This window comes from Chelonia mydas, chromosome 5 (assembly GCF_015237465.2).
Source record: "Chelonia mydas isolate rCheMyd1 chromosome 5, rCheMyd1.pri.v2, whole genome shotgun sequence".
Taxonomy (NCBI): domain Eukaryota; kingdom Metazoa; phylum Chordata; order Testudines; family Cheloniidae; genus Chelonia; species Chelonia mydas.
Genome location: NC_051245.2, coordinates 35,391,114 through 35,413,620, shown reverse-complemented (window position 1 = coordinate 35,413,620; position 22,507 = coordinate 35,391,114). Strand labels below are relative to the sequence as shown.

The 22,507-nt window shown below is 41.9% G+C and overlaps 1 protein-coding gene across 8 annotated transcripts in view; it reads right to left on the bottom strand.

Annotated features, from left to right (window-relative positions):
• GPBP1 (GC-rich promoter binding protein 1) overlaps positions 1-15,359 on the bottom strand; it is a 58,959-nt gene extending 43,600 nt beyond the window's left edge. The window contains exons 1-4 of one of the 8 annotated variants that reach the window (XM_037902836.2): positions 14,883-15,359; positions 13,487-13,735; positions 12,666-12,942; positions 11,508-11,568 (exon numbers count right to left, since the gene is read on the bottom strand). The gene's annotated coding sequence lies outside the window, so the exon portion shown is untranslated. Of the gene's footprint in view, positions 1-11,507; positions 11,569-12,665; positions 13,736-14,882 lie in introns of all 8 variants that reach the window. The other 7 variants (XM_043546550.1, XM_037902835.2, XM_037902838.2 and 4 more) reach the window with 7 other exon arrangements.
• Between the last annotated feature and the right edge of the window lie 7,148 nt (positions 15,360-22,507).

Below are 22,507 nucleotides of genomic sequence, written 5' to 3'. Positions count from 1 at the left end.
ACTTCTTCGGCCAGTCCCCAAGACAGTTCACAGTGAGGTCACAGGCAATGATGAAGAGCCTGAGCAGCTACGCTCAGGACTATAGAGACCTGATGACTTGATGGGGTAAGCCTATGGGGCTGACCAAGTAATGGGTGGCTTCAAACTGTTGCCAAGGATGAGTGCGCAGACATGATATCCTTGAAAGCAATGCCAGAACAGGTGGTCGGTGCATAAAGACACTAGCAGAATTTTGACTGGAAGACTGGACTGGGAGTCACCAGCCCTTGAAACAGATCAGTAAACTCCTTTTACTGCTGGCTTAAGCTTTTGAAGATACCTGTTCCAAGAGGCCGCTTCCCTCTTGCAATGTCCTTTTTTTCCCCCTACTGTCTTTTCCAATCTACCCCTCCTTTTTCCTATGGAATCTTGTGATGATTACAACAATCCATGACAGCTCATATGGATGTAGGATATGGCAGGACTGGTCACCTGGGCAACCAGACCCTGAAAAACCTGAAAGAAAAACCCCTCTGGGTTTGTAAAAAAAATAGTCACTTTGGCCAACACTGCAAGAAGCATTGGCAGGCTCCAAAAGGATCCATTTCAAGTGCTATTTGGTTCAAGAGGGACTTATGAAAGAAGCCTCTAGAGGAGGGTATGAGAAAAGCCTTGAACTCAAAAAGGATATTTTCTGAAAGTTATTGGAGGAGTGACGCTGACACTTTACCATCACATTATATGAAGTTTTTTATCCACTCCTGTCTGAGGCTTTACCACCACCTATTTTAAAGAAAACTGTATCTCTTCACTGCCAAATTGAATGTTTCTAGTAAAGTCATCCATTAGATTCACAAAGGTGATAGCAATAAGGTAGAATTATGGTCTCAAGCTGTGGACTATGGAGTTCCTCCTGCAGTTTCAGAGAAATTAAAAACTGTACAATAGGAGTGTTAAAAGAGGTGGTGGTCCACAGAAAGCTCTGAATCTCCCTTCACATAGGTGGTTGGTGTGTCTGGGGCGGCTTTGATATAGATATGGCTGTTTAGGAAGGTTTATTTTTGACAAAGGGTGTTAGGAAATCCTGGGAAATTCTGATGGCACTCCAAGTTTCCCTAGCTCATGGCAAGAGTCAGAAAACAAGGGGAACCCTCCTGGCTTCTCTCCTGCCATCCCCACTGCGGAGGAAAAAAACACCCCAGAGTATCTTTGCTGGTGGAGAAAGGAACCAGGAATTGCAGAGGACAGGAAGCAAACACCAAACACAGGGCATTAAAGTGTCAGACTGGCTCTGCTACCTGTCGATCCAGCTAATTGAAGGAGGCACACCCAGGAGTTGCAAACTGGTGTCAGCCAGCTGCAAAAATCTGTGCTATGAACGACATATATGAATTGAAGGCATTTAAAGTACAGTTTAGTTAGCAGGCTGCATGGAGGTGGAAAAAAATTCTTTATCCACAGCGATATAGTTCCAATCATGTTAGACAAAATTTAACTCTGCTCTCATAGCTATACTACCAGCTCTGATACAGTCTATTCAAGCACTGAATAAGCATACCAATTATGATGTAAGTAAATACAAACAGTCCACATCACTTTGGATATCTTTCCAGCGTCAGTAAGAATGGCAGCTTTAGAACTGAAGATTGGCACTAAATGTCAACTGGGGACCGAGTAAATCCATCTTCTGCCAGTTAAAACTCACCAGCACAACAAAACATAAGCAACTTGGTCTAATGGACATGAGCCTGGAGATACTCAGTATATTCCAAAAGAAAGAGGAATAAACACACACCATGAAAAATTTTGAGTCCTAGTTTCTAAAGTAGTCCCAACAAAAATGAACACCTCCACTCCCAGAAATATATTCACTCTTTGTTGGTTAGAAATACACCTTTCCTTCTGATCTGCCAGGAAAAAGATTGTTTCCTCTTGCTGAACAAAGCTCATTATGAGAACACTCATTGTTGAAGACTAATATTAGATGCTTTGACAGAGCCTTAATGAAAATGTCAGATTATACCAATAATGAATAACTGCAAGTGTCTTTATAATTCAGAATATTAAGCCTTAAACCACCTCATTTTTAGACCTTCAGCAATTTTCTCAGGCTGTTAAAAGATCAAGATACAACAAAAAGCAAATGTAAATAAATTCAACCTTCTTGGAAAAAAGATTAATTGTCTAAACATTCATCGCACAATTGGCTGAAATGCTTTTAAGTTTAAAGTAATTTGCATGGCTCTGTAAGCATGTCAATACATGTTTAAATAGCCTGAAAGACTGACCTAACAATCTACTCTAGGACCAAGCCTACCAAACAGAGTGATCACTACCCCTGCCACCACTCTCCAAATGCTATATGTATTTAAATTTTTATCAGCACATCTTCACTCACCAATTCCATACCTAAAACTCAGTTCTGTCCATCACCATCATCTCTTAACAGCAGGAGAGCCTTGCAACCTCTATTCCCATTGCTCTCCTGGGCATGCCACAGGCCCCTCTGCCTCCTGCACTCCTCCTCACCTGCATCCTTCCTCTTAGAAATGCAGCAGACCAGAGATAATTCTGCTCTTTGCCAGTCCCCAAGCCATCAGTCCCGTTCTGGGAAGAGAGAAAAGTTACCCTGGGACACACTTCTTCCTGCCTTCCCCTTCCATTCGGTGACAAATATAATGTCAGTGTTGCTCTGCTCCTGCCAGGGTCTTCCCATCCTCAAAAAGAACTGGCTTCAGAGACTGATCTGCTCACTCGCTCCCTCCATTGAAGGAGCAGCAGCGGTTGGGCACTTTGTACTCCCCTCCACCCCCTCGCCAGAAAAAGGGAAAGTGATTCATCTGCCCAACTCAACAAAATCTTCATAAGACAGACAGCTATTTGCTCTGGGTGACCAAGGTTTTTCAAGGCCTGGTTCCAACAGTGTATGTAAAAATGCTTATTACAAAATTAAATCAAACACCTCTTAACCTTAGAGTGAAGTAAAGTAACAAAAGGCAAGGCCCAGATTTTAATGCCAGAAGGGATCATCTAATCTGATCTCCTATAAAACACACACATCATAGAACTTCATGCAGTGACTCCTGCATTGAGCACAATAACTTGTGGCTGAACTAGAGTAATACCGTTTAGAAAGGCATCCTACGTGGATTTAAAGACATGATCAAGCAATGACAAAACTGTACCCAAACTAATCCGTTATTTTGCCAACACCATTAATTACCCTCACACGGTTCAAGTGTGCCCCTTATTTGACTTTTTCTAGTTTCAACTTCCAGACACTGCATCTTGTTATGCATTTTCTTATTAGGTTACAGCCACCCCCAGTATCAAATCCCTTATTCCTTTGTAGGTTCTGTGATCAAGGTGTCTCAGTCTTCATATTGAGCTCCTCAGGTCTCTCAATGACTAAAGTTTGTTTTCCAAAACTTGAATTATTGTAGCTTTTTCTTGAACCCTCTTCAATATTTCAACATCCTTTTAAAAGTGCTGACATTGAAACTGGACACAATATTCTAGGAACAGTCTCACAAATAGCACATACAGAAGTAACAATAACTTCCTGATCCTGTTTCAAGACTGAAATTCTGCCCTTAAAATATTACAAATGTTGGCTTATTAGTTGTAAAGCTCAAGTGCCAGGGTCTCTTTTCAAAGGCCTACTCACTTTCCTTCAAAATATCAAAAGACATACCCTGCAACTAATTTGCATTAACTTGAGGCTTCATCTCTGGCAACTGAGGATTCAGGTGTTTCAATTTTAAAGGCTGAATAATTTCAGGTCTGAGTAGCATGCTTACATAAGGCAAATAAAGTAGAGATCATTGGAAAACTTAACACGAATAGAAGCAGATGCTTCAAGTACTCTTATTATACAATTTCAAGTTCAGATGCCTTTCTTCACCTGACCCACTAATACAATGTCCTTGCTAAAACTTTATAGTAAAAGCCATAGGGGAAGTGAGATGTGAACTGCACTAAGATCCTCATAGAAGCTGTGCTCCAACTAAAAGGTCTGTACACATTCCATTCCTTAGCCACAAAAAACACCATCTTAAAAACAAAGTCATACCAGTATGATATTACAAGCAGTTAATTGAACTCTTCCTCCAAAGAAAAGAAGAGGTGAGGAAACCATGTCAGACCTAATTTAGATCAGAGGAAGAACAGATTACAGAGGCCATCCCCACAAAAATTTAGAACATGTCTTGTTTAACTTGCCTAACCAGTTTCTAACTGAAGACAGGAATGATGGTCCTTTAGTTAAAGCATCAGGTGGGGATTCAGAAAATCTTGCCAGCTCTGGCACAGACTTCCACCGTGCACCTCAGGCAAGTCATCCTGTGTGTTTCTTTAGCTACAAAATGAAAATACTGCCACAGCTCAAAAAGGTATTGAGGCTAAACTCATTAATTATAAAGTGCTCAAATATCACTGACGAATGCTATTTAAAAGCCACTATACACAACTACATATTGCTATCAAGATTACACAAAAATCAACTTTTTAAAAATGTAAAGCTTTTAGGTTAAAATTGTAAATGTTACAGTACATAGTGAGAGGGAGGTGGACAGCCAGAATGATAGAAACAGGACCATCAAATAGACGGTTTCTAAAAGCTTAATGACTAACTTTACATCTCTTCCTATTTGGGACAAGTACATTATAAGTTTAGGCAGTTCATTTTTAATGGAAACAAGCTTTTAAAACAATTGCTTTTTTACAGTGCCATAGTGTAGATCAGGGGTCAGCAACCTTTCAGAAGTGGTGTGCCAAGTCTTCATTTATTCACTCTAATTTAAGGTTTCGCGTGCCAGTAATACATTTTAATGTTTTTAGAAGGTCTCTCTCTCTAAGTCTTCAATTTATAACTAAACTATTGTTGTATGTAAAGTAAGTAAGGTTTTTTAAAATGTTTAAGAAGCTTCATTTAAAATTAAATGAAAATGCAGAGCCTCCTGGACCAGTGGCCAGGATCCAGGCAGTGTGAGTGCCACTGAAAATAAGCTCGCGTGCTGCCTTTTTTCACACTCCTGAGCATCATGGCTATAGTAACCTAACGTTTAAGTTTAGACTAGGCCTACATGTCAAAAGCTGCACTTAAAAACCTCCTGTTACACAACCATAGGGCACCCAGTAAAATTTTTGCAGAAGCTTATCATTAACTGTTTGTACATAAATATTTTCTCATCACAAATAAACTGCCAAAAGTGACCAAAAATCCATTAAAAAAAATCTACATGTGGCACCAAATCTATCTTCTAGAATATACCTCCCCTCTAATTTTATGTAGATACACGATCTTTTATCGACTGAATAAACGAACTGCAAGGAAAATTTTCAGAGAGCCATATTTCAAACCCTTCCTATTAAGTTATGAAAAGAAACCAAACTGCATAAAAATTTCAAAGGGTTTAAAAATGTGATGTTTCACACCAAAAGGCTACCTACTTTCAAAGAAAAGCATGGATTTATGTCACATTAGGCCCACTTCAGAAAGCAAACCTAACTTTGGAATAGTTACTAGGGCTGCGTGAAACACTTTTGCTGAAATAAAATGTCACAAAAATATGCTCTTTCCTCAAAATGATTCAGCTTTGAGAAGACACATTTGGTTCAAAGTTTACATCAGAGACTGAAAGACTGACTTTCCTCACCCTCTACAGAATAGCAGTATTGGCTTGGGATACAGGAGACCCAGGTTCAGGTCCCTGCTTTAACTTGATAAGATGAAAGACTTTGCTCTGAATCAAGTAGAGTGGGGACTTGAACGTGGTCTCCCAGATCTCAGGCCAGTGCCCTCACCAGGCTATAGATATATGCTCTATTTCCCAAATCAAAAAGCTCAGGTTTTGATCAGAAAACAGACTTGACAATTCCAGTTGTGATAACATTTGAAATGTTTGGTTTTCATTCAAACGTGGAATGCAAGTTTTTGCAAAACGGAATTTTCATCCTCTAGTCAGCTCTAGTCATTGGCAGAGAGTCTCCACAATAAAAGACAAATTTTGTTTTTACCTAGTTAAACATTTCTAATAAAAAAAGTCCTTTTCTGTGTCTTCACCTTGTATTATTTCAACTGAAGTCATTTTACGTTTCAATGACTAAAACAGACTAGTTAGTTTCACTTTGTAAAATAGAGCAGGGAGTATTTAGATTTCCAAAATTTTATTTTTGCTAAAAATTTTGAATTCAGAGTAATTAAATTCAGAGTCAAATTCAAATCTGAAGATTTTGTAAAAACAGGGATTTACCAAAACTAAGGTTTTGGTCCAAATCAACCCGATTTTTTTTTTTTTTTTTTTTTTTTAAAGATGGCCATGCCCCACATAGTTGCTTATACCAATTCCTATCTTCCTCCAAACGTAAAGGCGACAAGAAAAGGATTGTTTAAGTTGGGTTTGTGCCTTTTTCTTTTCTTTTCATGTAGAAAGGACCTCTGAAAGTATAGGGGGGTTGGAACTGTTGCCACAGAATATTATGCATTCAAGTTTGATTTTCCTTAGTTTTTCCGGAAGAATTCTTTACTGTTTACTGTGAGATTTACACCTTAACTGAAGGTAAATAGGTGGAATCTTGAAACAAATTTCTTTCCTCCAATGACTTAAACAGATGTCAAAAGCTTTAAAGCTTTTAACATTGACAAAATTCCCATCCCCTCTCAATTGCACAGCATTTAGTTCATCTCCAATTGTGATGTCAGTTTCTCTATTCTGACCAGTTGCCATAAAGTCTTCCATGATTGACAAGACCTGATTTTCTAATGTAAAAAAACAAGCAGAATTTTGGTTTTGGGGGAAAAAAACCTCTCAGTTCTTCTCTATAAAGAACAAAGAAGCAACAAAGGGTACAAACTCATTTTCTCTCCCTCCCTTTTCAAGTCACCTTTAGAAAGCCATGAGGACAAATGTCACCTGAGGACCAACAGCAAGAGAAAACAGTAGGAGTTTATTGGGAAAGAACAAGTAGTTAAAAAAATGGAGGAAGAACTGCTAAGTTATTTGTCAGACACTTTGACGCACTTGGGGGTTTTTTAAATGGTAATATGGCTGGGCTCTCCAAGTATGCTTTGATAACAGACATGTAAATGCTCGTGTCTCTCATAACCAACAATGGAAATGCATATGCAGGTGGAGTTCCCCCTCTGCTCCAAGCAGAGTGTGCACACAGACATTGTACATATTCTAAACTTACTCACTTCCTGGGATTTGGCAAGTTTATACATAACTATAAAATCAATCTACGCGCTATCAAAACTGGCAGCTCCTAGGAGGTTGGGGTTTGTTTGGTTTTTTTTTTTTTTTTTTTTTTTTTGGGGGGGGGGGGGGGGGGGACAACTCCATCCCTGTCCCTTATACCATTTACCAGAGAGAAGCACTTTCACCCCTCTTATAATCAAACCATGTACATACCACAGAAGTGCACCAGCTGAACTAAGCCAATTGTTTTTAAAATCTATTTCGTTAAACCAATGCATTTCTCTAGTACCAACAACGCTTTACATTGTAGCTAACTGGATATACCTCACCAAACTTCAGAGTCATTTAGCAAAAATACTTCCGCATTTCTACAGAGCTTAAGGACCTGACATTAGGATGACTCAACAGAAGAGTCCTGCATCCTTACATAAGAACAGCCATACTGGGTCAGAGCAAAGGTCCATCTAGTCCAATATCCTGTCTTCCAACAGTGGCCAGTGCCAGGTGTCCCAGAGGGAATGAACAGAACAGGTAATCAAGTGAGCCTTTCCCCGTCGCTCATTCCCAGCTTTTGGCAAACAGAGGCTGGGGACACCACCCCAACCCTCCTGGCTAATAGCCATTGATGGACCTATCCTCCACGAATTGTATAGAGTTAAAAAAAAAAGAACCAGATAAAGGGTTTAAGAATCTGTCACTGCTACAAAGTTAGTCGGGCACTAGTGTTAAGACTATTACTACCATATTTCACTACCTTTTCTGTATCCTATGGAATTCCATCCATCCAGCCACACATCTTTCCTCATTTCTCCCCTTTTGTATCCCCTCCCCACCCCGTTTTCTTGCTTTTTGCTGTTTAATCCTTTTATTTTGCTGCAGCATTTTACACATACAAAAGGACTCCAAAAAGAGAAATTGAGAGAAACTAGTTAGTTTTGCACCGGCAGCACCTTGCAGGTAGAAGCTAATTAAATCCTGATCTACTTCCCTATGCAGGAGGGTCAAAGTGCTTATTATTGCACTAAATGCTTCAGGTGCTGACGGTCTAGTTTCCAAGATTCATCTAGGCTGTGTTAAACAAATAGGAGCCATTATATTTATGTACAGTGACAATATAAAGTGACTGAAGAAGGAGTTGAGTATATATTGGATACTGAAGGCAGTAGAGAACGGCCATGAATGCAGCACCCTGCCTGCATATAACCTCCTCAGTACAGGAAGGCAGCCAACTGTGGAGCTGTCCATGTGTATTATGAAAGAGAAACAAAGGGCCTGTAGCACCATACCAATTCAGGCACCTCACTGTAGGACAGTCAATGACTGATGTCACAGTGTCTGTCAAGACAGACTAACGGCAAAGCACTACTATAAACTATAGTTTTTTTAGGTTTTTTTTTTTTTTTACAGTATGCACCATTTTACAACCCTAGCGCTCCGTACAAAGAGGCCTATCACAACTAATCCTCCCCACAGAAGAACATTAAATCAGTTTACTCAAAATTAAACACAAAACAACATTAAGAATAGGAAACTCCAGAAGTCCATGAGGAATTTATCTATTGCCAATGTGTTCTATTCAAATTTATTTTACATGGAAGAAACTCATCACAGTGACAAATAGTAGTGCAAATCTTAAAGTGGATAAAAATCCAAACAAATCGCAAAGCAGGACATCTGTTCAACCTCCCCATATCATCACATTCACTACATCCTATCAATCTGTATGTATGTTAACTCTTTAGGCCTTGTCTAACGATAAAAGCTTATATATGTATAGATTTGTGTACTGCAAGGGAAACAAGTTGTACCAGTATAAGACTCCTTTATAGCAATATGACTGCCTGCCCTAGGGCAGAGGTTCTCAAAGTGTGGTCCGTGAATAGTTCCCTCTAAGGTGCACGCCTGGGTGGCTGCAAACGAGAGAATGAATGGCCACCTACCTAATTAGTGGAGCTGCGCAGGCATGACTCCACTAATTAGGTGCCTGGACCCTGGAGAAGACGCACATGTAAGGTGAAGTGGTGGCCTTGGGAGGAATAGGGGGGTAGATGGGAGGGGCAGTAGGCTGAGAAGTGGGACGGGGGGGAATTTGGGACGTGCAGGGCTGCGGCAGCCAGAGAAAGAGGCGACTTTCCCCAGCTCCAGGGCTGCAGCTGCTAGGGAGAGATGGCCCTCCTTCCCAGTCTCAGCTCTGTGGCCGCTGTGGCAGGGGAGAGGACACCCTCCCCACCCCACCCCCCGCCCTGCTCCAGCTCAGGGGCTGCTGAGGTTAGGGAGAGGGAGACCCCTGCCGCAGCAGCCCTCAAGCTGGGGCTGGGAAAAGGGGAGGAGAGAGGGCACATCCATCACATTAGAAAGTTAAGACTACGGATATTAAAATATGAGTTGTGTGCTTTTATTTGTAGAACAAAAAAATGTTAATAATTAAGTTTGTTTTGTATTTTGCGCTTTTATCCAAAGCGTTTTACAACAGTTAGCTAACGGTACAAACAACATTTGGAAAGATCATTAAGTGGTCCGCCAAGACCCTCAGCAATTTTCAAGTGGTCCGTGAAAAAACAAAACAAAAAATCTGAGAATCACTGCCCTAGGGGTTGTGCCAGGATAGCTATGTTGATAAAAAACCTACAGCCCTGACAGTTATACCAGTACAATAAATGTGTTTAAACCAAGTGTTATAGCATAAACTCTTCAGGGCAGGGATCTCATCTTCATACCTGTCTGCAAAGTGCTGCAGCCTAGTAAGTGCTATCAAAATTTTAAAAATATCTATAAAGAAGAGGCACTGTAACGGACCAGCATGGTGGCAATTTTTTCCTTATTAGGCCCTAACTACTACTGTATGAATTTTGGTCAAGGTGCAATGTCCCATCAAGAGATACAACAACAACTACAGGAGAGCTTCAAACTATGTCCAATACATATGCATACAAAGCAGGATACTTAGCTCTCAAGTGAGATCATCCTAGGATCCTAAGTTAGGGGATAGTAGTGAAAAGAAAAACTCTCCTGCTACCAGCAACTAGGAAAGTGTAAAGAATGGAGTCAATGCATCAAGAGTGAAGGGCACGCTTCTATATACCAGACAGAGAACTAAGGTAGAACCATCCAGAGAAAGGGAAAAAATCACTCCACAGAATGAATGTCCCAGGGTGGGAAAGGGCTTGATTTCAATGAGAAAACTGGATCAAGAACAAGTTATAGTAACACTAAAAATCAGCAGCTTGAATAGCATTAGGGTCTTTCCTATTACTATGAGTTTTAAACGGAAGACACAGACACTACATTGATGGGCAGTAGTATGGAACCTATAGATACGTAATTTAAGGAAAAACCATCAACTTTAAAAAAAATCACTTATGGCTGAATTTTTTTTTAAACCTACTTGAAGCAATATAATAACGCATTATTATAATTGAAAGATTTAAGAAAGGAATTTCTCCATTTTTTAGTTTGCTTACTTTATAAATTTATAGTACTTTGTGTATAGACAATCTCACAATTTATCCTGTATAATCAATTAGCCCCCAGTCATTCAATTAACTCCACTATAAGAGATCCATGAGTCAGTGCAAAGCCCAATTAAATTCAATGGGGTTCCTCACAGGCATAGGGATCCGCCCATGCAGAGCTTATTACAGGATCAGACCTTTAATCATTTTCTCATGATTGCATGGGTTAAGCAAAGGAGGAAAGACACTTGAGGAAAAAAAATAGGAGAATTAGGGTAAAAAAACCCCACAAAACTTGGCCATGGGATTTGGGAGTAGGTAGAACACCTGAAACTATCCCAGAACCATGACTAGATCAGGGTAACCCTTTAATGATGGTGTACATAATAGATTTTGATTCAGCAGAAGCCAAATAAGATAGTGAGGAGTTTTATACTAAATATAGCACTTCAGAATAAAGCTCCTCCAACACTTAGGAGGGAGGTGGAAGAGGGTAATTCTGATCACACAGGAACCTGAATACAGGTCCGATGAAGTAGGCCTATTTAAAACAAGATCTTCCTGGTCAAAATGTCAGCATATAGAAAAAGCAATTCCAATACAGTCATCAAGGCACAGCTTCACATTCCTTTACAGTTGCTTGTATGTGAGGTTTCCCTTCAAGACACTGCCCCAGATCCCATTTTAGAGCCCTGGAGGAGACTCAAAATTGGTATTAGCAAACAAATTTTGAAGAGCTTAAAGAGAAAATTATGAAAATATGGCCACTTCAGTAAAGGTGCCAGATTACAAATAGTTCTTTAATTATTTAAACCTAGGTCAACATGATCTTTATGTATGAAAAACAAGATTAAAGCTGAATAAAGTTACCACTGACTTTTGAACTAGGTTGTTTTGTCCATCTTAGTGAGGCAGTAGTGGATCTGTTGAAAGCAAACCTGCAGAGAAATTAATTCAAAATATTGCAGTAAATGTTTTTACAATTAATAGGCACGCTGTTTCTTGTAATAAAGCTCCCCATGTTTCCGGTGAAAAAGAGGAACAATAATAAATTTAACAGTAAAGATGTGAAATTTAACAATAAAAATGTGAAGTGGTGAATTAAGCAACCTGTTGGTATCTGAAGAATCAGAAAAATCAAGGGAGCTTTCAGGAACTAGACAGAGGGTTAAAACCCATCACATTTCACTAAATTACTCTGAATGCAACTTAAAAAAGTCAGCCTGCTTAAACATATGTTTTATCAAAACCTGAACATGGACAGGAACTACTGTCTTCACCCTTAATTCTTAACATACACTGCAGGAAATCAATTTAGCTACATAGCACAAAATTGTGCAAGATATGAAGCGTCTATCACTTCAAGCAACCTCATGAAAAGTTTCTAGGCGGTAGTGTGTGTATTGAGAATTTCATCCTTTCCATCTGTATGCTGCTCAATCAACTTAGTCAAAAGTATTAACTTCTTGATGTTCAGCATACAGTGTAAACAAAACACAGAGAATACCTAAACATTTATACATCAGCACACAGTTTAAAGCAGGGGCTCTCAAACTGGGGGTTGGGACCCCTCCGGAGCTCGCGAGGTTATTACATGGGGGGGGTCGCAAGTGGTCAGCCTCCAGCCCAAACACCACTTTGCCTCCAGCATTTATAATGGTGTTAAATATATTTTAAAGTGTTTTTAATTCATTTGGGGGGGGGGGAGGAGGAGGAGGGAGGGAAATGGCACTCAGAGGCTTGCTATATGAAAGGGATCACCAGTATAAAAGTTTGAGAACCACTGGTTTAACACAAATCCTCAAAATCACATAAGATTTTCTCTACTTAATGCTATATCTTCTTGCAACAGCTTCCAATATTTACAGAGACCTTGCTAGCTACTAAACACTGCAAGTGAAAATTGGACTGTGAGCTCATTTGAAGGCTTTCAAAAACAGCTTAACATTTACTGCGTGTGGAACATTATTTATGCCTCTACTGATGGGATAGTTTATTCAAATGCATATTGATTCATGCACAGTACAATACTTACAAAATCCAAGAAGACTGTACAAGGTGTTAGCTCAGCGTAATTTGTATTTTCCAGTTTGTTTTCCTTGAAATAATAGCCAGAGTCCTTGAAGATACTACATCAGTAGCTATTTGACAGAGTTCCCCTCTCAGAAATCAGCTACCCATCCTTCTCGTTTACAGCCTTCACAAATCTATTTCCAAAATTTGCAAGTCTGATTTAAGAAGCTTGTTCTATCTTTTTGCGGCCTCTTCTCTTTACTATTCCATGTACATCTCAATGTAATGAGCATCAGCTCCTGATGAAATAAATATACCTTTTATGACACCAAGAGTAAAACTGAAAAGCCAAATTTCACATCTGAACTGAAGAACATTTCTAAGATTCAGCTCCTAGAGACATCTGCAAACAATGGCTATCTGGATACCGCCATATTGATTGTTGGCAACATTTTACCAAAAAACTCAAATAAAATATAAAAGGAAAAAAGAAAAACAAAGTTCTATTAATCTCTTCATTTAGAAAATAGGTTTCATTACAAAGTAAAAAAGGCTGTGTCAGAATATTTAAAAAATAAAATGAAGGTAAAAATATCTGCCATGAAACTCTTCAGCTGTGCTTAAACAGCAACCAAGGATTACATTTAATGCAATCTAAAACCAGTTGACAAAACTAGTTATGCATATGACTCAAACGTATCTTAGCCAGTGCCTGAAAATTTTTAATTCAAAGGAAAAAAAAACACCTTTAATTTTAACAGCAGAAGTATGCTGAGCTTAAGAAATTTAACTAATTATCCATTCCATGTGGACAAAAGTGTCCACAGATGAGGTGTCTCGTACTTTTGAGTAGAGAAATTCAAGACTTCACAAGCTTTCAATTTACTTCTTAGATGTTTTCTGACAGTTTCAGAAGCCTTGTGAGTAGGACGTGACTGAATAAATCATAATTCCAGGTCGATGTCCAGTTATTTTTTTCCCCTCTTCAACTGAAGCAAAGGCTGCAGGTCAACGTCCACCTTTCTCCCCCTCCACAACAAACTGAAGCAAAAGGCTCTAAATATCCAGGATAGCCTTTATAATCCAAACTGCCTACAGGAGGGGGGGAAAAAAAAAAAACAATCAGTTTTCCTTTCTGAAAGTTCTATTATATATTTGCCTATAAAACTAATCTGACATCTTTAAAAAAATGCAGTGCTCACATGATTGAGAGAGAAGAGGAACAAGGAAGAAGCAGACATTTCCTAGTGAACAGAGCACAATACAGTATCAATAAACATGCTGCGCACGCTGAAGTTTCTTCTTGCCCTAATACAAACAGACCTTTGCTCCCCCACCAAAGAGAAACCAACCAGGAAGGTTTACAGACTTCTCATTTTCATTAAAAAAAGTGTTACACCAAAAAAGGAAGCTGCTGATCCTAGGTTAAAAATGCCAAACGGCAAAAAAAAACCTCCGGACATTAACGAGCTACCTGGGAAATCCCTCCAGCACTCCCACTAAGGAAGAGAAATAAACAGGAGTAACGAACGCACAGGCTGCAGTCGGGATTAGCTCACACACCAACGTGAAAGCTTTCAATTGAATGCGTTTGTTTTTAAGGCATCGGTGGAAGCGTATTTACTGCCGCCACCACGCCACAGACACACACGCACAGCGGCAAGAAGTCACTTTCCCGGAGGGATTCGCCTTGAGGCTTCGCACGCTGGATCTGTCGAGGAGAGCTTTAAAAGCCTCACTCGGGTTCGAGTGCTGCCCCTCACCCTGATCCAAGCACTTGCCGGCTCAGCCAGCCCCAGCCCCACCCCCGGCAAAGCCCTGTGCTCAAACCCAGAGGCCACATGCACCGCGGCTGCCCGGCCATGGGGAGCGGGACCACCAGCAATGAGGCGCCCAAGGGGGGGGGGGCAGGAGAGGGGCTTCCCGTGCTAGGAAGCCCCCCTCTCGCCCCCGCGGGACCCGCGCCCACTCGGGAGCCCCCCACCAGGCAGCGAGGGGATCCTTCCTGCGCCTGCTGCCCCTCAACACAGCCCCGCTCCCCTCCCCCATACCAGCCCCTAGCCCCAGCTCCCCCTCCCCGCACGGAGCCGCCGGGCCCGGACCCCCTGCCCACCAGCGCATGGAGGCCACTAGCCCCCTCCACAACGGGGATTCCCCTCCACGGAGCTCCCTGCCCCCGCCGCGAGCGGAGCCTCCGAGCCCGCCTCCCGTAGCCCCTCGGGCCTGCCCCGGGCCGTACCCGGCTGGCTGGTCCCGGCGGCGGCAGGCAGAGAGCAGAGGGTCCCAGATTTGAAAGCTCCTTTTGCCGCTTCTCCACACACAGTCACACAACTCGCCTCGCTCCCAAAATGGCGCCGCTCCGAGCCGCAATGCTCTGCGCCCAAACCTCGCGAGAGTCAGCGCGCCCCGCCGACGCCGCGGGACAGGCCCCAGCAGGCCAGCCACCCGCAAGGCGAAAGGGGAGGAGTTTCAAGAGGCGCCAGCCCACGCCGTGGAGGAGTTTCAAGGAACCCCCGCCGTCTGCTCCGCCCCTCCCCCACCGCGCCACCTGAGCCAGCGGGGAGCCCCCCGTGCTGTGACGTCACCCGGAACAATCCCGAACGTTCTGAGAACAGCTGAGGGGGAATCCCCAGCGCGCGCAGCCTGCCTCTGATCTGGGAGTGAGGCGTCCCCGACCGCGGCTCACCCCAGTGGGGCGCAACAGGAAGAGTGTATTAATTCTAATTAATAATATCCCTCGTGACCCCACTGTCTCTGGTGTTATAACACCTGGGGACTCCTGAGCACGAGCGGCCCGGGTACGAGGCTGAGCTGTGTATTGTGCTGGCTGTGGAGAGCACAGCTCGTTGTTATTCTGTGATTGAGGCACTGTGTGAAATTTGAGAGCAATCTTTAGTTCTCCACGGTACTGGAATTTAGTTACAATGCACCTATGCGGTGACAGACCTATTAGCGATGAGTGAGTTAAAGAGAAAGGTTTTAGCCTGCAAAAGCTTATGCCCAAATAAATGTATTAGTTTCTAAGGTGCCACAAGGACTCCTTATTTTTGCTGATATGGACTAACACAGCTACCGCTGGTTTCAGAGTAACAGCCGTGTTAGTCTGTATTCGCAAAAAGAAAAGGAGTACTTGTGGCACCTTAGAGACTAACCAATTTATTTGAGCTCAACTAAATTGGTTAGTCTCTAACGTGCTACAAGTACTCCTTTTCTTTTTACAGCTACCACTCTGAAACCTTAAAGAGGAAACAGACTGCAGCTAGCAGTACAGGGTTTTGCTTTTATAATATAGAACTAGTGGGCAAACATAGAGACCTCAATGTGTTATTTTATTAAAAATCTGATTATTTTAAACCAATCTCATGGAAGGGCAGGGCTAGGGGGTGCGCTTGACTCATGAGTTGTGAACATTTGGAGCTGGGAGTCGTGATCTGGGTCCTGCCATCATCACAAGCCAGCAGAGCCTAGTTATTGGAAACCACTAGCTTCAAAGACAACCAAAAGTGACAGCCTCAGAGAGAGTGTGGAACCAGACTGGATGAGATATTTTGACTGAGTAACTCAAACAGTCACCACCACTGTTTCCTCTGTGGTATTCCCGCCACTATTTAAAGCTACTCTTCTTTGGCAGAACAGTAGTACTAAAGACTTTTTCCCTGGGCAAATCCTCCCCAGCTATGCAGCTGCCCCATGGGTGTAAAGGAGTGCAATCTGTCAATTGGTCATCCAGTATATAATAGTCATGGGAGATGTATGACAGTAATTAAAGATACAATCCTGAATTCCTTGCACATTCAGAATTCCCACTGAGTTTTGCAAGGGAGCATTGCTATGGCAAGCAGCTGATCCCTGGCTCCGTTCCTCCCTGCTCTGGCTCCAAATACCCATGCATGGAGAATAGAGGAGCTTCCATGTAGCTCCAGGGAGGTGGAGAGCATGACATGGAACTGGCATTTCTCCCTTCTCAGCCCGCTCCCAGTGGATTCTGATTGTCTGTATTCTACTTAGCTTGCATTAGTGGAAGGAAGAATGTGGCTCTTAAGCAGAGACTGCCCATTGTAGAGTAGTTTTGTAATGTTTACAGATACCTTGCTAGTTACTAAACACTGCAAGTGAAAATTGGACTGTGAGCTCATTTGAAGGCTTTCAAAAACAGCTTAACATTTACTGTGTGTGGAACATTATTTATGCCTCTACTGATGGGATAGTTTATTCAAATGTGTATTGATTCATGGAGGAATGGAGCCAATACAGCAAATACAGTACAGTACTGTGTTAAACATAAACTGCTAAGACATAAAGGGAAAGCAACTTTTTTATTCTGCACAGTAAAGTTTCAAAACAGTATTATTAATGGTAAATTTTGAAAACAACGTTTTATTACAAACATTTCAGAGTTACAAACAACCCCCATTCCAGAGGTGTTCAAAACTCTGAGGTTCTACTGTAATTCACTCTGCCATATAAACCCTTTTTAATTTTGTTTCCATCTATTTTTCTTCTTGTTGCTTTTCTTCAGTAAGGATCTTGCTCTGAAAAGAATAAGACAGAAAGTGAAGGAAGCAATTCTCATTAGGGCACAACATATTTTCTATCACTTCACAGCACACTTCTCAATCACACACAATCACAGCTTTCAGAGTAGCAGCCGTGTTACTCCTTTTCTAATCACAGCTTTGTGCACCATGCAGACTCCATGGATTCATTCATGACATACCCTAACATCTCCAATGCCCCTAAAGCAAAACCATACACCTGTCTTAGAACTCAGATACCGTCATAAGAATTGCCATACTGGATCAGACCAATGGTCCACCTCCCCCAGTATCCCATCTTCCCACAGTGGCCAGAGCCAAATGCCTCAGATGGAATCAACAGAACAGGGCAATTAGCAAGTGATCCTTCCGCTGTCATCCAGTCCCAGCTTCTCCCAGTCAGAGCATACGGTTGCATCCCTGACCAGCTTGACTAATAACCATTGATGAACCTATCCTCCATTAACTTATGTAATTCTTTTTTGAACCCAATTATAGTTTTAGCCTTCACAACATCCCCTGTCAACGAGCTCCATGCGCTGACTGTAGATTATGTGAAGAAGTACTTCCTTCAAATACTTCCAGTTAAATACAAAATCAGCAACATTCTTTCTTTGTTATATATCCCGCTTGCCAAAAAATATTAGTGATTTGTAGTAAAAAATGGGGCATTCCCAGTGTTTAGATTAATGGTGCCAAAATTGGTCATCACTTGTAAAAACATGGATTAAGGAGGTAGCTACACAAATAAATTCATGGCATCCTGAAGCGGAGATCTACAGATGAATGAGTCCTAAACCTTTTCTTAAAGGTTTTGATCAAACCTATATTTTCTTCCAGCTAAGGACCATAACCATAAGGGGGAATTAAAGGCAATTCAGGAACTGAGCCTGCAAACGCTTATGCATGTGCTTAAGTATAGCCACATGAGTTAGTTGCATTTTATTATTAAAGTTAAGCATGTATGTAAGTGTTTGCAGGATTGAGGCCTGCACCTTGGGATCCCATGGAAGCAGACCAGCTGCTTCAAGACTGCTTCAGGACCAGTGTACAACGTAGCTGAAGTTGACGTACTTAGACCTACTCATCACGGTGTCTTCACTATGGTGAGTCGACAGCTGCCGCTCCCCCATCAACTCTGCCTGTGTCTCTCGTGGCGCTGGAGTACAGGAGTCAATGGGAGAGAGCTCGGGGGTTGATTTATCGCATCTAGACTAGACACGATAAATCGACACCCTCCCCCCCACCGCATTGATGGCTGCCTGCCAATCCGTCGGGTAGTATAGATGTACCCTGATTCTAACAAAAGATAGCAGGAATTGACAGGAAATTTAAGCAGAGCTATTAAGGGCAATAGGGTGAGAAACCTTCACCAACTGGACTTTGAGATTGGGAAAACAATATCTTAATTCTTGTGATTTAAATTTTAAAAAGCATTGAGAGGTTTCATTAGGTTTCTATAAATTAGATTAAAAAATAGTTACAGTTTATATCTGTATAGGAAAATGTATTCAATTAATTTGAAATCATTTTACTTGTATCTATTTTAGAACTATTGGTAACTTTGGCAACTGTAAAATATCTGGTTAAACTTCCTGACAATTTGAAATCACATTTTCAGGTAAAATTATTTCAATATAAAGCTGTGAAGATGAAAGTATGATTTAAGGAAAGGTAAAATGATTCTGCAATTAATAAAATGAAAAATTAAACAGAAAATTATGTGTAATTGTCATTAAAATAGATATTGGCAAGTATTTTTATCATTTGAATTTGATTTTATGTTCTCCATTATTTACAGTTCCTTTTAATAGCTTAAAATTGTTATAAGTTCCTATATAATAGCCTGTCATAAATATAAAGGGAAGGGTAACCACCTTTCTGTATACAGTGCTGTAAAATCCCTCCTGACCAGAGGCAAAACCCTTTCACCTGTAAAGGGTTAAGAAGCTAATGTAACCTAGCTGGCACCTGACCCAAAATGACCAATAAGCGGACAAGATACTTTCAAATCTGGAGGGAGGGGAACAAAGGGTTGGTCTGTCTGTGTGATGCTTTTGCCGGGAACAGATCAGGAATGCAGCCTTCCAACTCCTGTTAAGTTAGTAAGTAATCTGGCTAGAAATGTGTTAGATTTACTTTTGTTTAATGGCAGGTAAAATAAGCTGTGCTGGATGGAATGTATATTCCTGTTTTTGTGTCTTTTTGTAACTTAAGGTTTTGCCTAGAGGGATTCTCTTTGTTCTGAATCTGATTACCCTGTAAGGTATTTACCATCCTGATTTTACAAAGGGGATTTTTTTACCTTTTCTTTAATTAAAATTCTTCTTTTAAGAACCTGATTGATTTTTTCATTGTTCTTAAGATTCAAGGGTTTGGGTCTGTGTTCACCTGTACCAATTGGTGAGGATTCTTATCAAGCCTTCCCCAGGAAAGGGGGTGTAGGGCTTGGGGGGATATTTTGGGGGAAGACGTCTCCAAATGGTCTCTTTTCCTGTTCTTTGTTTAAAACGCTTGGTGGTGGCAGCATACTGTTCAAGGACAAGGCAAAGATTGTACCTTGGGGAAGTTTTTAACCTAAGCTAGTAAGAATAAGCTTAGGGGGTCTTTCATGCAGGTTCCCACATCTGTACCCGAGAGTTCAGAGTGGGGAAGGAACCTTGACATAGGCTCAGTGGTGAGCTGGAGCCAGTTCACACCAGTTCGCTGGAACCGGTTTTTAAATTTAGAAGCCCGTGCCAAAAATGGTGCCTTAGGCCCCAGCTCACCTCCACTCCACCTCCGCCCCTGAACGCACCACCCCGCTCTGCTTCTCTGCCCCCCTGGCTTCCCGTGAATCAGTTGTTCACACAGGAAGCCGGGGAGGGCTGAGAAGCAGGCGGCGGCTTCGCGCGGAGGCTCAAGGAGGCGGAGCAGAGATGAGCTGGGGCAGGGGGGTTGCGAGGAGGGCAATCTGCGCCGCAGCAGATAACCCGGGAGACGCGCAGGGGAGCCGCTCCCCACCCCAGCTCGCCTCTGCCTCCCTGGGCCTGAACACGAAGCCACCACCTGCTTCTCAGCCCTCCCCAGCTTCCCGCGCGAACAGCTGATTCGTGGGAAGCTGCGGGGGGTGGGCCTTCAGGGGAGGAGGCAGAGCAGAGATGAGCTGGGGCCAGGTGCGGGGTGGGGAGTTGCTGGTGGGGGCAGCCATCAAATTTTCCCCTTGGGGGCTCCAGCCCTGGAGCACCCACGGAGTCGGTGCCTAAGGCACCACTTTTGATGTGATCAGTGGGGGGAACGGTCGCTCCCCCTGTTCCTCCCCTAGCAGCCAGAGGGACCTGCCGGAAGCTTCCCGGGAGCTGCCCCAGGTAAGCACTGCCGGGACTCCCCATCTCGCCCCCCAGCAGGTCCCTCTGGCTCTTAGGGGCGGGGTGGGCTGGGCACCCACTACTGTGGCCCATGAGACCCTCCTGCCTGGTTCTGAGGGCGGTCAGGGGACAGGGGAGGGGGGCGTCAAGGAACATGGGGGATTGGATGGGGCAGGAGTCCCAGGGGTCGGGGCACGACCCCCTCATGGGATGAGGAGGGAACCGGTTGTTAAGATTTTGGCAACTCATCACTGCATAGGCTGATTTTAAAACATCTTCTAAATCCTGCCAAGTTACAAGTTTTTAAAACTTATTATGAAAAAGTATGTGCTGCCAAAATTGATCATTTTTATATTATTTGATAAAGTTATTATGTAAAAGAATAAAAACCAGAGAAAATTAGAAAGTGAAAAAAATGTAAAGTACTTTCTTCTCTTTAAACATTAGAAAAGGACTACGCTCAGATAGCTATGCAGCTTAATTTTATTTCAAATCAATGCTGAGTAGTTAACCTCAATTTTATTAAAAGTCTTTAAATATTCTGTAGAGACACTTTCAATTCCATGTACATTGAGTTCTGCATTGATAGCTTTTGGGTCTAATGCTGCAGTTTGTAGCTTAGCCAAAACTCCCGCTGTCATCAATGGAAGTATTGTCTAAAAGATCTACAGGATTGGGTCTTTTTTTTTTTTTTAAGATATATCAAGCCTCTCGAAAAACAGAGCTCTCACTGTCCAGCAGGAATCACCTTGCATTTTTTGTTTGTTTGTTTGTTTTTTGAGGCCCTATACAAACTAACACATTCAGAACCACACCCAGCTCCCTCCTCACCCCCTTTCCGGCTACCTCCCAACTTTCTGCAACCTCATTCCACTCCCCAAAACTGTGAGATTATGTAGGTTTTGGTGTTTGATTTTCAACTACTAGTGCCATAAAAGTTCAGCTTTCCAAACGGAAGACGGACAGTCACTAAGGAATTCAGTCTCTTCTGTGGGTTGCTGTCACCAGAGTCTTAAAGAACTCATGGATGGGAATCAAGGATAGTGCTCTATCTAGCAGGTTGACTGTAAATCAGGAGTGGGGCCAGTGGCAGAGTAAAAATACAGTGGCATACGTTCCATAGGCCTAAAGCTGCCACCACCATTTTGTTTTGTTATTAAAAGTATTTGTCAACACAACAACATATAGGCTAAGCTGTAATGAATCTAACACATTTAGCTCAGTTAGTAATAATTTGTATGGCAATAGCACCTAAAGGCCTAAGTCATGAGTCAAGACAATTGTGCTAAACACTATACACATACACACACACATCATAAAAACAAGTCCCTGCCCCCAAGGAGTTTGCAGTCTCAGCATATGACAACAGGGAGGAGGAGGAGGACTGCACAAAGTAACAGTAAAATTACACTCAGGAAAAGCAGTAGTGTCAGCCCACCAAAGGTACATTTAAGTCAATGGGAATTTTTCTATTGATTTCAATGGGCTTTGGATCACATCTCGCCATTTTTGAGTGCTGTGTGGCTTTGCATGCATTGTGCAGTGTGGATTTATCAAAAACAGAGACAGACAGCAAAAGGCTTTGCATCTCTTCTAAATTAATCCTTCCACCAAGTTAGTGTTTGCACTCTTTAACATATTGTTATTATATTTTCTGTGATTATGTTAATAATACTAGCCATTCAAAAAGCTTTTGATTGCCTGCAGTGGAAATTACTTTAGAAAATATTAAGAGGAAATTGTTTGATTTATGTTATATTAATTTGTTAAAACAAAATATGACATTTCTACTCTAGTGCAAACCAGGACATTAAACCTGCAACAATTTGGGGTTAGATCCTAGCCCCATTGAAGTCCATGACCAAACTTCCGTTGACTTCAGTGTGGCCAGATTTCTCCCTTGATGTTTCATTTTATATATTGTGAGTACTGAACTAGTCCCATTGAAGTAAGGGGACTACTCACAGTGCATATAGATTTGT